Below are 14,055 nucleotides of genomic sequence, written 5' to 3' on the forward strand. Positions count from 1 at the left end.
TTTGGTAGCACTGGAGGAGGAGGATCCGATGACCTCAGGGAGATGGGGTTTCTCTCTATCCCTCTTTTGTTTTTACCCATTGAGTTTCTATATCATAGGACAAGAAGCAAAACTTAAAAAACATGAAAGCAATACAACGGTCATTCACCACGAAACACAGTTGTTCTTTACAGCCAGAAAACAGAGATTTCAATGCCGAGTAGGATGGTGTAAAGGGGAAAATAATCAGTAGGAAAAAACTGAGTCAAAACACACAAGCAAAATACAGTGAACAACTGGTTTTTCTGAAGTCGCAAGTGATTATTAACTAGTATAAAGCCGGTTCGTTCCTATACAAGACAGAAAATGCTGTTGGGATGCTGTAAGACTCCAAATAAGCTCACCATACATATATACCATCAATTCACCAAGAAGTTCATAATGACGAAAGGCAATTGACAAGGACATACTGATAGTGACCAACAACACGACCAAGATCCATTTTTACACGCGTTACGTACATGTACCAAGAAGGAAACTCCATCACATTTTATAAAACTCTTTGCCACACTGCAGCTCTCAATTTTTCCTGTTGTCTTATACACTTTCTACAAGAAAGACAACGCCCTATAGCGTGTCAGTTTTTCACCAGTAAATCATAATTTCAATCGATATTTAAGTAATACAGCAATTCAGGAAATAACCAAGCTTTTCAGATGTAAAGCATGCAAAATTTGGCATCAGATGCATCTACCAAAGACACAAGGACATTCTCAAGTCAAAAAATGGGTTCAATCCTAGAAAGAGCAAGGACTACTATAACAATTCGTTGGATTAAAACCACTGCATACTGAGGTTCTGTAAAATTTATGGTTTAGAAGAATTACATACATGGAAAGCTAGCGAGAAGAAACCACTTCGCTAAGGCCCCTCATAGTAGCTAAGTGAGTGTATCTACCTCTAATAGCAACAATAGCACAATACAGATTAAAGGACAGTGTTTTCCAAGTTTCCTCCAATCCATTTATAAATATAACAGTGTTTTCCAAGTTTCCTCCAATCCATTTATAAATATGATTAGTGTACATAAAATTTTTAACAGTCTAACTTAAAAAACTGACATGTGTCCCTCCATTAAAAAGTCTCGTTCGTGATCAATGGACACATGTCAAGTTTTTAGATGGGTTTCCTCCAACCCAGTTTGGAGGAAAACTTTGTCCCAGGTTAAAAACAAAAACACATCTTCAAAGGGAGAATGAAAAAGAAGCTAATAGATGGTAGTGTACAATTATCAACAGCAGATTCATTATGCATCACCTGAGCTCAGGAGGACTTTGTCATTGCGTTGGACACTCATTAAACATCTGCAGAAAGTAGAAGATATATATCATATTGAGTTACAAAAATAAGCCCAAAACCTTTAAAAACTAGCATTTTAAGTCCCGTGTACTTGGGCTTTTGCCTATTCTTAGGATTAATAAAATTTTGTTTACTGATAAAAACTAGCATTTTAAGGCTTCAATCTCTTACAAAGCAGAAAATTCATATTGTCTCCTTTTTTCTGACCAATTATCTTTTCTTTTTTTTTTTTTTGGGGGGGGGGGGGATTTAAATTGGCCATTGTTAATATGTAATGGAGTTGACAGTGTTGCATAAGTAAAGCCATGGTCTCCCTCGACATGGGTGACCTGGAAACAGAATCTAAAACAACCATAATGACGGTAATAATTGCAAAAGGAGTGTTACTTGAGAGTTTGGTGGTTATATCGCAAAAGGAGTGTTACTTGAGAGGGCGAAGTGTAATTTTCTCCAAAAAACAAAATTCAACCAAGAATAATTAGCAACTCATATTCTTGAGGCAGGATTATCAGAACAGAAGGAATGGACTATGAGAGAGGAAAAAGGTGAACTTTCTTATTTGTTTAATGACCTGGGGGTTGGTAAAAGCATGTAAATTGAAAAGATGTTGGTACAATGTTCCAAAACTAAATTGGATCAGGAAAAATGAAAGCAATGGCAAGAGAAAAACTAACAATGACAAGTTAGTCTTTTTTTTTTTTTTTTTTTTTGGGGGGGGGGGGGGGGGGGGGTGGGGAGATAAAGAGTTAATTTTTTAATATCTATGAAATAAATCTTAGGGATCAAGAGACAGATAGGGGGACGGATTGGCCGATCAACTATTGGTGGACCTTCCCTTGAACCCCAGGGCTTAGTTTTAAAAATGCTTTAAGCTGTTTTTGTTTAAACAAATAATGATTTCTATTTGAGCTAGAAACATGTTATTTTTTGGAAAACTACTGGTTTTCTGCTATTTGGCTGATACCCCAAAAATGATCTTGAAAACATTTTTTGTTTTTGAGCAGTTTTCAATGTAAATCTATTCATCAAAAAAAAGTTTTCTATGTAAATCCTCATGGACTACCCATATGAAGAAAATATTTTAAACCAATTTCAATACAAAAAATGTGAACATCTCCAAACCGAAATCTGGAGCACAAGGTCAAACTGAAATAGTGAAGAGTATCGTTTCCGGTGCTTGAACTCTTCTATTCCATGAGCTAAGCAAGTTCATGGTGAGAAGAAGAGGAAGAACATACTCACGGCAGCAGCCGAAAAGTCATGCTCGTCTGTGTCAAGTTCAATTGCCAATGTAGAATTTTGAATTTTTTCAAGGGAAGCCTTTCTTGAGTTGATACTAGTATTCCTTTTTTTTCAAAATAAGGATAAAAAAGCCTTTAAATTTCTTTTGAGATGGATGGGATGATGCTGGGGGTGGTGGTGAGTTTGGTTTCAAGTAGACAGTGATCGTTTTGGTAGCAATACCAATATTAGTAGCAACAAGAGATGAGGTAAAGGAAAAGGAAGTGAGCACAATTAGCAAGCCTGCATAATATACCACAGAGAGAGAGAGAGAGAGAGAGAGAGAGAGAGAGAGAGGGTATTGTGTAGTTATGTGCAAGCAAAAGGGGGAGTGGAGAGAAAATACATCCCAAAAGCTTTATTTTGAGTTCGCCAATCATTTTCTGTTGTTAAACAATTTCTACCAGCATCATACATTAGAAAATGCAAAAATGTATCTTTTGAGTCAAATACATTTTTTTGATCAGATATCTTGATTCAAATACATATCTAATACATATCTTGATTCAAATACATACCTTGATTCAAAAATATTTGCAGTGTTAAGAGAGAGAAAACCTCTCCATACACTTTCGTTCTCATACATTGTTTTGCATGAACTTGTATTTCGATGGTGTTAGTGATTGTTTGAAAGCCTGAGTATTGTTTGGTTGGGGTTTTCACACTCATCCCTATGGACAATGGGTCCTCTGAAACTTGTGGTGAGTGAAGCTAAGGCTTTCGAGGTAGTAACAGAAGGAAAATATGTGCTTATAATTGAGAGAGGTTGGAAAGGGTGAATGAGATACGTTTGGGGGTAGGTACGGCATGTTGGTTCTCCAAAGCCATGGAGGATTGTCTGAAGATAGGGAGGAAGGAGTTTTATTCCACTTACAAGGAAGGAGTGTAAGTGAAGGAGTTAGGGGATACATTGCACAAAAAAGATCTAACTTTAGAGGCTGCTTTATGGCGCTGGTGGAGTATTTTGGGTTGGGGGGGGAGGGGCGGGCAGTAATAGGAGCACCATCTTCATACCAGAAGATAGGGAAGGGAGGGGATGGAGGAAGATGGTGGAGGCTCTAAGGGAGGTTGGGGGTGTGGGTGCTTTTGCGAATAGGCTACCACGTATGATGATGACAATGCAACAAGAACCACTATCTCGGACATACAGGGAGGCTTTGCAACCGAGGAGTGGAGCTAGTTTTGACATAGTGGCAAGCTCGAGAGGAGTGGTAGGCCTGCAAAGGAGTGCTGCTGCCTCTGTGATTGCACAGGCGAGGGAGGAAGGTGGCAGTATTGATGTCGGTCTATTTGAGGAAAGGGAGTCCCGTGTTTTAATAGAGTTGAAAAGCCAGATAGAGGAAATGCAAGGAAAAATAAATTGGTTGATACGGTGTGCAAAGAAGCAAAAGGGGGTGGGCCTGGGCTCAGGAATGGGCTGTGACCTTAAGGAGGATCTGATTTACAAGGGGCCTCAACCCGTGAAGCTGAACAAGAGCCAACAAGGGCCTTCAGGAGATGCTAAGTTGAAGGGGAAGATGAAGGCAGTTGGGCTGGGCCTGAGCAGAAGCCCACGCAAAATCTGGAAGGAGAAGGGTCTGTGTTTCGGGCTTCAACATGTCTCGAGTTTGAAGGAACAACCCGAAACCTCTGCCCCGGTGAAGGTTCTTGAGCCGGACCTGGAACAGAACTGGGCAACGGTCAGCTGCGATGCTAGTGGTGGTCCGGTGGGGGCATCTCCGACGCTGGAAGTGGCAAAGGGGGATTTTGTGATGCCCAATGCAGTGGCAGAGGGCATCTCCGAAGGCTTGGAGTTGAGTCCAACAAGAGAGAGAGTTGCACAGGGAGGGGCGCCACCCTGTGGCTACCACAGATCATGTCAGTGAGACCTAGGCTGTCGCAGAACTTGCCGCCATCCTCGGACCAGGTTCAGAACAGCACTATGGTGAAAGAAATGGCCTGCGATGGGCGAAAGAAAGAAGAGGGGGGAGTTAGAACTTGCAGTGTTGGAGCATGAGGGTGCGTCGGAAGAGGGGGAGATAGAAGGGGAAGGATCTTTGATCCTGTTTGAGCCATGTAAACACTCAGTAGAGGGGATGGAGTCTCCAGGTGAGGATCCTACACCAATAAGTATGATTCCTCCTACTCTCTCCTCTGATTGGGTTCTGAAAAAGGTGGAGGAACTTCAGAGTTGTATGGGGATTTCGTGTGAGGGCTATGAGGATCAGTTTATGGCACTGATAATAGCCATTGAGGCAGACCAACATGGAGTAGGGTCAAAAAGAGAAAGGGAGTTGAAGAGGTTGATCTGATCCATTAATTATGACGGAAAGGAGAGAAGTGCCAATCATGGAAGAAATAAGGGGAGGGCTAGATTAGTTGTTAAATGATGCACAAAATATTGATTTGGAATATTAGGGGGTTGAACGAGATCAACAAATGCCTCCGTATAAGATCTCTCTTATGATAATGGAAGATAGATATTATTTTTCTACAAGAAACAAAACCGAAGATCATCACTAGAAGAACTATCTGGAGCATATGGAGTTGCAAATATGTCGGATGGACATACTTACCTTCGAAAGGGCCTCGGGTGGAATTTTGGTCATGTGGGACAAGGGGGTGGTGGAAAACATTGAGGAGTTTGTGGGAGAATTTTCGGTGGGATGTCCTTTCAAAAATACAGATGATGGTTTTCTATGGGCCTTTGGAGGGGTTTATGGCCCCAACTTGGATTGTGAGAGGCGGCTACTTCGGGATGAACTTGCTGGCCTATATTGTAACATACGGGTCTAAATTTAGGGTTTAAAACTAGTATTTTACTTATTCATTTGTTGGTATTTTAATTTCTTTATATTTATTTATTTATTTTAGATTTTTTTTTTTGTGATAACAAATAGATCGATTTAGTGATTCCTTTCCTTTTTAAAACTTCGAATATTCTATCCACTTAGTCCCCATGCTAGTTTCGATTTCCAGAGTTTGAGCAACCCCAAGTCAAACCTTTCAAACTCTCTCAGAAACGGTATCCACGTGAGAGTAGGTTCCTAAAGTTTAGGCAATTTCAAAATTCAACCAATCTCTCCACGTCGCTTCCTCCCATCGCCTATAAAAAGACCCTCAAGCCTCTGTGATTCACACAGTGTTATATCAAGAGAAACAACATTCCCGCTTAAACCTTACCTCTGCCCAACCATCGTCGTCCACCCCGGGACATCGGAGCCCTACCCACGGTGCCAGAAAACGCCGGCCAACTCAACCTCGTCGAACCCACCCCCTCAGGTAAGCCCCTGCTGCCGCACGCCACCTCCCTCCCTTTCGGTTGTTTGAGTTTCAAACCCATATCTCTCTAAACTCTCGCTGTTTCTCTCTCTCTCCCTCTCTCGGTGTCGCACCACCATAGGGACCCCCCCAGTCTCGTCGCCGGTCGCTTCTAGCCACCTAGAGCCGCCGACGCACTCTGCTCTCCCTCGTGAGCATTGCGCAGCCCTCTCTCTCCCGTAAGCCTCTGTTTTTACGTCTGCTCCTTTTGTTTTATTTTCTTTTCTTTCTCGTTTCTTTTTCTTTTTCTTTCTTTTCTTTCTTTTCCTTCTTTCTTCTTGTTTTATCCCGTGTGCTTCAGTTCCCAAAAAGCCTTTTTAATTCGGTAATTCCATGCATGCCTTGTGACCGTGAGGATGTAATTCCCTGAGCCTCGATTCTTGGGGCCTTAAGTCAGTCAGATAGTATTTTCTTTAAGTGGTTAATCTCTGGGTTAACAGAAACTGGTTTACAATTTAAAAAAAAAAAAAGGATAGTATATTTTTCAGAAATACATTACCTTTACATGGGCTTTATCTAATTGAACAATTATCAGCATTTAGACACAAGTTTTATAAAAGATTTTTAAAAGATTTCAAAGCATTTGTTGGAGTCTATTAGTAGTTAAATTCCTTATACGTATTTAATTACGTAGAGTATTACGACACGTTTTGCTAGGAAGTTATTAACGTCTAGAATCTCGTTTAGGTAACGCGCTACAAGTTGGAAATCAGGAAGCAGCGCTAAGAGGTAAATAGTATGATCATATTAATAAATGCGTATTGTGAATATTATTATTATGTATAAAAAGAAAAAAATGTGATGTGCTTATGATTGCTAACTACGCTACACTAAGAGGCAAGTCAAGGTTAGTTTACTTTTCAATCTTGATGAAATATGAGATTATACTTGAGTGAATGAATTTATTGTTGATTGATTTAATGTTACTAAATTCACATGAAAGACATGAAATGTTGAAGTAGTAGTTCAAAGTCAAGTATGCCATGTAATAGTCAGATTATGCAAGCCATGTCCATGAAATGCTTAGATTGTATATATGCCATGTTTGTGTAATACTTAAACCATGTATGCCATGTTCAAGTAATACCTGGATCATGTATGCCTTGGATCGTCTTAGAACCTTCATAGCATGTTATGTAATATCACGTTATACTATGCCATGCTAAATCATACAAGAGTATGCCATGCTAAATCATACGAGAATATGCCATGTACAAAGATATGCCATGCTAAATCATACAAGAATATGTCATGTACAAGAATATGCCATGCCATGTCATGTTACGCTATACCATGTACAAGATTATGCCATGTTAGAGATGTTCATGAAGCAAATCCCATGCATTAAGAAAGATAAGAAATGTAACGGTACCACGGACTCAAGCGTGGTTAACCACAAGTTTAGTGAAACACGGACTCAAGCGTGTTTCACTTCATGATATGCAAGTTTAGTGAAACACGGACTCAAGCGTGTTTCACTCCATGTGATGCAAGTTAAGTGAAACACGGACTCAAGCGTGTTTCACTCCATGTTATGCAAGTTAAGTGAAACACGGACTCAAGCATGTTTCACTCCATGTTATGCAAGTTAAGTGAAACACGGACTCAAGCGTGTTTCACTCCATGTTAATACAAGATAACTAGGACGTTATGCATTCACAATGACATGTTTTGATTATATATGCTCCCGCTTATGTTAATAATGAAAATGTGTGCCATGTAAATCTGTGATTATATATGTATGTAAAGTCTTCCAGAAGATCATGTTACGTATTTGATTGAAATCCATGAAGTGGTATGCACGTTCGTAAGGGTATCCTAGAGATGAATTGTATGTTAGGCAAGGACTATATTTTACGATACGACGTACTACTTACTGAGTATTCAACTCATTATTTTTGTGTGTTTCTTGTTTCTTCCATGTCTAATTCTCGCAGATGATGTCTATGATGATGAAGAGCGGAATGGCCAGGAGTAGATCTAGTACCAAGACTTAGGAATGAATAAGTGATTTTATCACCAGAATTAGATTTCTTTTATGTCATGCATAGGATTAGTTATGTTTCGTTATATTTCGTTCAGTTTCCAAAACAATCATGTTCAGTTCAGTTTTAATGTTTTGATGAATTTCAATAAATGAGGTAATTCAGGATATGAACCTCTCTACCGGGCATTATGTTTTAAATGTTGGTAATATCTCTATCCTACGGGAATGGGGTGTTACATATATACTTGGTGGGATGTACCTTGGTGTATTGGGGGAGATTTTAACGTGACAAGGTTCTCTAGTGAAAGATCTGGGGAGGGGCACAACCATGCAATGGTGGAATTTTCAGATCTAATATTTGAATTGAGTGTTATGGACATACCGTTGATGGGAGGTGAATATACTTGGGCTAATAATCAAAGCTGGTCAAGATTGGACAGATTTCTTATATCTCCTTCTTGGGAGCTGCAATTTCCAGATTTACGTCAAAAAAAGACTTCCAAGGATATGCTTGGATCACTTCCTGGTTATGTTGGACTGTGGAGGTATTCAAGGGGGCAGATGGCCTTTTAAGTTTGAGAACATGAGGCAAAAAACACAGGGGTTTGTGGATTTGATTAGACAATAGTGGAATTCATTTCAACTCCAAGGCACTCCTAGCAATGTCTTGGCTGGAAAATTAAAGGCTTTGAAGAATGAATTGAAGACATGGAATGAGCAAGTATTTGGTGATGTAACTATACAAAAGAAGAGTATATTCCAAGAGTTACAAAACTTGGAGGGTGCAGGAGATGACCATAACCAAAAAGGGCAAGTGGTTTCTGAACTAGAAAGGCTGATCCTAATGGAGGAAATTTCGTGGCGACAAAAGTCGAGGGCATTGGCTTAGGGAGGGGGACAAGTGTACAAAGTTTTTTCATCGAGTTGCGAACTCACACAGGAGGTTTAATACTATCGAGTCCATGAACATTGATGGAGACTCATCTACAGACCAAGCGGAGATAAAGGATCATGTGGCTGGACATTTTGAACATTTGTTGTCAGAACCTCATGCTTGGAGGCCTACTTTAGAGGGACTAGCTTTTGAGTCCATTGACCAAAGTAGTATGGATTGGTTGGAGACACCATTTGAAGAGGAAGAGGTTCAACTAGTAATCAGAAAAATGAACAAAGATAAAGCTCCGGGACCAGATGGTTTTACTATGGCATTTTTTCAGACTTGTTGAGAGGTGGTAAGAGAGGATGTCATGCTGATTTTTCAGGAATTTTACAATTTTGGCAAATTTGAGAAGAGCTTGAATGCAACTTTTATTGCACTAGTCCCTAAAAAGGCAGGTGCAATAGAGGTACAAGATTTTAGGCCTATTAGCCTAGTGGGCAGCATGTACAAGATACTTTCCAAAGTCCTTGCTAAAAGGATGAGCACAGTTATGGACAAAATTATCTCTACGTCTCAAAATGCCTTTGTGAGAAGAAGACAAATCTTGAATTCAGTTCTTATAGCGAATGAGTATTTGGACAGCATAATGAAGTTAGGAGAGCCAAGTATCTTATGCAAATTAGATATGGAAAATGCCTATGATCATGTTAATTACGATTTTCTGCTCCATATGTTAAATAGATGTGGATTTGGGGAAAGATGGAGGACGAGGATGAGGAATTGTGTGTCAACGGCCCACTTCTCGGTATTGGTAAATGGTGACCCTATGGGCTTCTTTAATAGTTTGAGGGGACTAAGACATGGGGATCCATTATCACCCCTTTTATTCGTCCTAATAATGGAGGCCCTACATAGAAAGTAGAATGGTGTCGGTTGTGGTAGAGGGAGGATTTTTTTCAGGATTTTCAGCGGAAACTACTAATAATGGTTCCATCATTATTTCCCACCTTTTGTTTGTGGATGACACATTGCTATTTTGTGAGGCAAATGTAGGGCATGTACAATCTTTGAAGGCTATCTTACTTTATTTTGAAACGGTATCTGGGTTGAAGATTAATTTTGCTAAGACGGTGATGGTTGTGGTGGGTGAGGTAAGTAACATTAGGGGGTTGGCAAACATATTGGGATGTGTGGTTTCTTTGTTACCATTGAAGTATCTTAGTTTTCTGTTGAGAGCTTCTTTTAAAGCTAAGACAATTTGGGAGGAGGTGTTGGAGAAAATAGAGCGTAGGTTGGCTGGGTGGAAAATGTTGTATTTAACTAAAGGGGGGCGGATCACTCTTATTAAGAGCACTCTATCCAACCTTCCCACATATTACTTGTCTCTATTTCCTCTCCCCGCCAGCATTGCAAATAGAATAGAGAAACTTCAACGTGACTTCCTATAGTGTGAACTAGGAGATGAGTTTAAATTTCACCTAGTGGGGTGGGATAAGGTGTGTACTCCCTTCAGAGACGGAGGATTGGGGGTTCCTAACATGAGAACCTTTAATAAGGCTCTATTGGGAAAATGGTTGTGGCGCTATAAGAATGAGATGGGAGCTTTGTGGAAATGGGTGATCGACATGAAGTATGGAAGTGCCCTTGGGGGGGGGGTTCTAGAGAGGGGAGGGGGGGGCATATGGTGTGGGGCTAGGGAAGTACATTCAGAAAGGTTGGTGCTCTTTTGTTAATCATACTCAGCTGTGTTTGGGGAATGGCAATAGGATCAGCTTTTGGTATGATGTGTGGGTGGGAGACAGGGAGTTGAAGGAGGCTTATCCCACTATATTCAGAATTGCACGGGACAAAGAAGCTATGGTGGCTGACTTGTGGGTTATAACTCATGGCACACAAGAACGGAACATTAGCCTTACTCAAGATGCACATGATTGGGAAGTGGCAGAGCTGGTGGAGTTTCTTAACATGCTGTATAACGCTGCTATTGCTATCACAAATGAAGATAAGATGGAATGGAGACCTTCTAGGAAAGGGATTTTTTCTATACGCTCCTTCTATGAATCAACTACCATGCAACATCGCAGAATTTTCCTTGGAAGAATATTTAGAGTAAAGCACCTACAAAGGTTGCTTTCTTTGTCTGGATAGTAGTCTTAGGGAAGATTTTGACTCTTGATAATCTTAGAAGACGTGGTTTTAAATTCACAGAATGGTGTTGTATGTGTAGAAATAGTGGTGAATCGATGGACCATCTACTCTTACATTGTGAGTTTGCACGAGAAATCTGGAATTACTTCTTCAGCAGAATGAGAATTGCATGGGCAATGCCAGGAAGAGTGGTGGAACTGCTAGCAAGTTAGAGAGGGATTACCGGGACATCACAGATAGCAGCTGTGTGGAAGATGGCTCCTTTATGTATTCTTTGGTGCATTTGGTGTGAAAGAAATGATAGATCATGAACGATCCTTGGAAGAGTTTATGAGTTTTTTTTGGAAGACTTTATTTATGTGGGCCATCGCTCTAGATTTGAATGGTCTCAGCTTCCACGACTTCCTTGTAACCGTTTCTAGTTCCTAAATAGGTGTATTCACATATATACTTCCACTGTACCTACGGCTATGCCTACTTTCTGATCGATAAAATATCTTATTACTTATAAATAAAAAAACATATCTATTCTCAAAATTCTGATCATCCTTTTCTCGACGCGATCTTCCTTGTAACCGTTTCTAGTTCCTAAATAGATGTATTCACATGTATACTTCCAGTGTACCTAGGCTATGCCTACTTTTTGATCGATAAAATATCTTATTACTTATAAAAAATAAAAAAAAAACATATCTATTCTCAAAATTCTGATCATCCTTTTCTCGACGCGATTATTCATTCAAATTCACTTCAAGCCTAAAACCCAGTCCAAAGACAATCATGTTTAGTGCCTACTAAAAGCTCCAGTCAGAATGGGCATCAAATAATTTGCAGTGCATCTGATGTCAAGATCATGAGAATCTAGGATCCCAATTGAGTTCATGCCTCTTATTCAGTCAGATCTTCACTATTGCTATCTAAGTCAACAGCCAACTACAAACCTTTTCCCACCTAGTCCATCAATAGGCAATACTTGCAGTACTCATAGGAAAGAACAGCAGCAGCATCAATGGATTCAGTTCCTTATCCATATCATCTTTTCTCACTGCTCATTCACCCCAACATGCTTAACTCAACTACACAAATCTAAGTGGTATTGTACATGACTTCCCACCACAAATAAAACATATATAGCTTTTCCAAGAACACCACTCAATCTCCATTCATCTGTCAGAATCAAATCCATCCCACCACAAATAAAACACAGCTTTTCCAAGAACACTCCCTATGATGAAGACGTGATAAAACCAATTTGGTACCTCAATTTACTTATCAAAACCCACTACATGTACAATAGCAAACAAAAAAAGTAATCGACCATTTGAACAATTCTATCGGAGAAAGAAAAAGATATAAGCCACGTCCAAACGTAGGTAAATGACAACCATGAGTTTTAAATACTTCCCACATTCACATCAACATACATCCTTGTACTTTGGCACGCCTATACCAATTCAAATCAAACAGAGTCTCAAGCCTAATCTTAAATCGTCATATTTATTAATCACCAATTATCTTCAAATCTTATAGGAGGTAAATTACTGCTCATCCTAAAAACCCTTAAAATCGTCAGAAAACAGTAAATTTAATATATTTCAACACATATCACCAACATTAAAATCATAAGGCACTCACCCAAACTAAATCAAATTTTGATATACTTGGTCTACACAGAAATCTTACGCAAAGAGATGCATAATCCATACCTTTCTGATCGTCCGAGGCATCGTGGTACTCGTGCTCCTCCTCCGGCACAGGGTGCAGCTCCACCTCGTCCCCAATCTTCGCCTCGTCAGCAACACCGTCCCTTTCATCCGGATAGCGCACCACCACAACGGGGCACACGCAGTGGTGGACGCAGTAATCGCTGACGCTGCCTAGCCTCCCTGGCTTGCTGGTTCTCTTCGATGCTCCGGCGCCGAAGCCTCGGCTCCCCATGACGACGGCGCTGAGCCAAGCCTCTCGACCTCCAGGCAAAGCCGCTCCTTCATGTCGTGGTCTTTGACAATGTGGATTCGGAAGGGGAACTGAGCCTGGACCAAGGGCTGGGCCAAGGAGGTGGCCTTGGTGGTGGTGAAATTATCGAAATCGTCCTCAAGTTTGCGCTGGGAGGCCTCAGTGGGGGGAGAGGCAGACTCGGTGTCGTTGACATTGCTGCCGTGGGGAGTTATCGGGATAGGGTTGGAGCCCCAGTCGGCGCCGTAGAGGACGCAGGTGGGTCGCACGTGGAGGAGGATCACGTGGTCTCCGGGGCGGAGGTAGTTCTCGACGGCCCATCTGACAGCATAGGCGCTCTCGTCGCTCAGGTCGACCGCGATCGCGATCTTGCGGTGGGGGCCCGTGATGGATGCCATGACGTAGTGGTGGGTTGGGGGGAAATGACGGTTAAGTCCTCGGAGGGGTAGGGAAGCTGAGGGAAGAGCAGAGGGAGTGAGTGGGGAATTGGAATAGAGGAACTAGGAAGGAGGAGGAGCTTCTATTCTGTCGAGTTGACCGTTACTGCTAGGCGTTATAAGCTTTGGCACAGTGCCCAAGGTACAAGGAGGTATGCCATAGAGAGGTATGGATGTCGTTTATGGATATCTCTGTCTGCCCAATGCAATAAATTGTTATCTTTTATTATTTATTTATTTATTTTTTGACCAAATAAATTCTCTTAATTTATTCATAAGGCAAGTTGTTATTGTTCATAAGTCGGTCCAAAGGGGATTAAGATATCATTAAAGTTAACTTATCACACGTCCCGTAATAAAATTTGTCTGACCAACAACACGTCATAACAGTAATGATACAGAAATTTTGGTGGGATCATCAGCTGCAACAGAATAAAAAAATTCATTAGATCAAGTGGTCAACACTTAGCAGAACAAAAGGAATAGGTGGATTAGATTTTAGGGACTTGGAATGTTTTAACAAGGCCCTTCTTGTCATTGTTGTCAAGCAAGGCTTAAAACTACAGCAAATGCCTAATTCACTTGTGGCAACAGTAATGAAGCTGAAGTATCACACGCAAGGAGACTTTTTGAACTCTAGACTGGGATCTAAACTTTCATATGCATGGAAATCGATTCAGGGGTAAAAGGTTTACTGAAGGAAGGAATGATATGGAGAATCGGTAATG

At 40.7% G+C, this 14,055-nt stretch overlaps 1 pseudogene; it reads right to left on the reverse strand.

The window, feature by feature from the left end:
• Nucleotides 1-364: 364 nt before the first annotated feature.
• On the reverse strand, nucleotides 365-13,534 carry LOC121250154 (annotated as a pseudogene).
• Nucleotides 13,535-14,055: the final 521 nt, after the last annotated feature.

This window comes from Juglans microcarpa x Juglans regia, chromosome 2D (assembly GCF_004785595.1).
Source record: "Juglans microcarpa x Juglans regia isolate MS1-56 chromosome 2D, Jm3101_v1.0, whole genome shotgun sequence".
Lineage (NCBI taxonomy): Eukaryota > Viridiplantae > Streptophyta > Magnoliopsida > Fagales > Juglandaceae > Juglans > Juglans microcarpa x Juglans regia.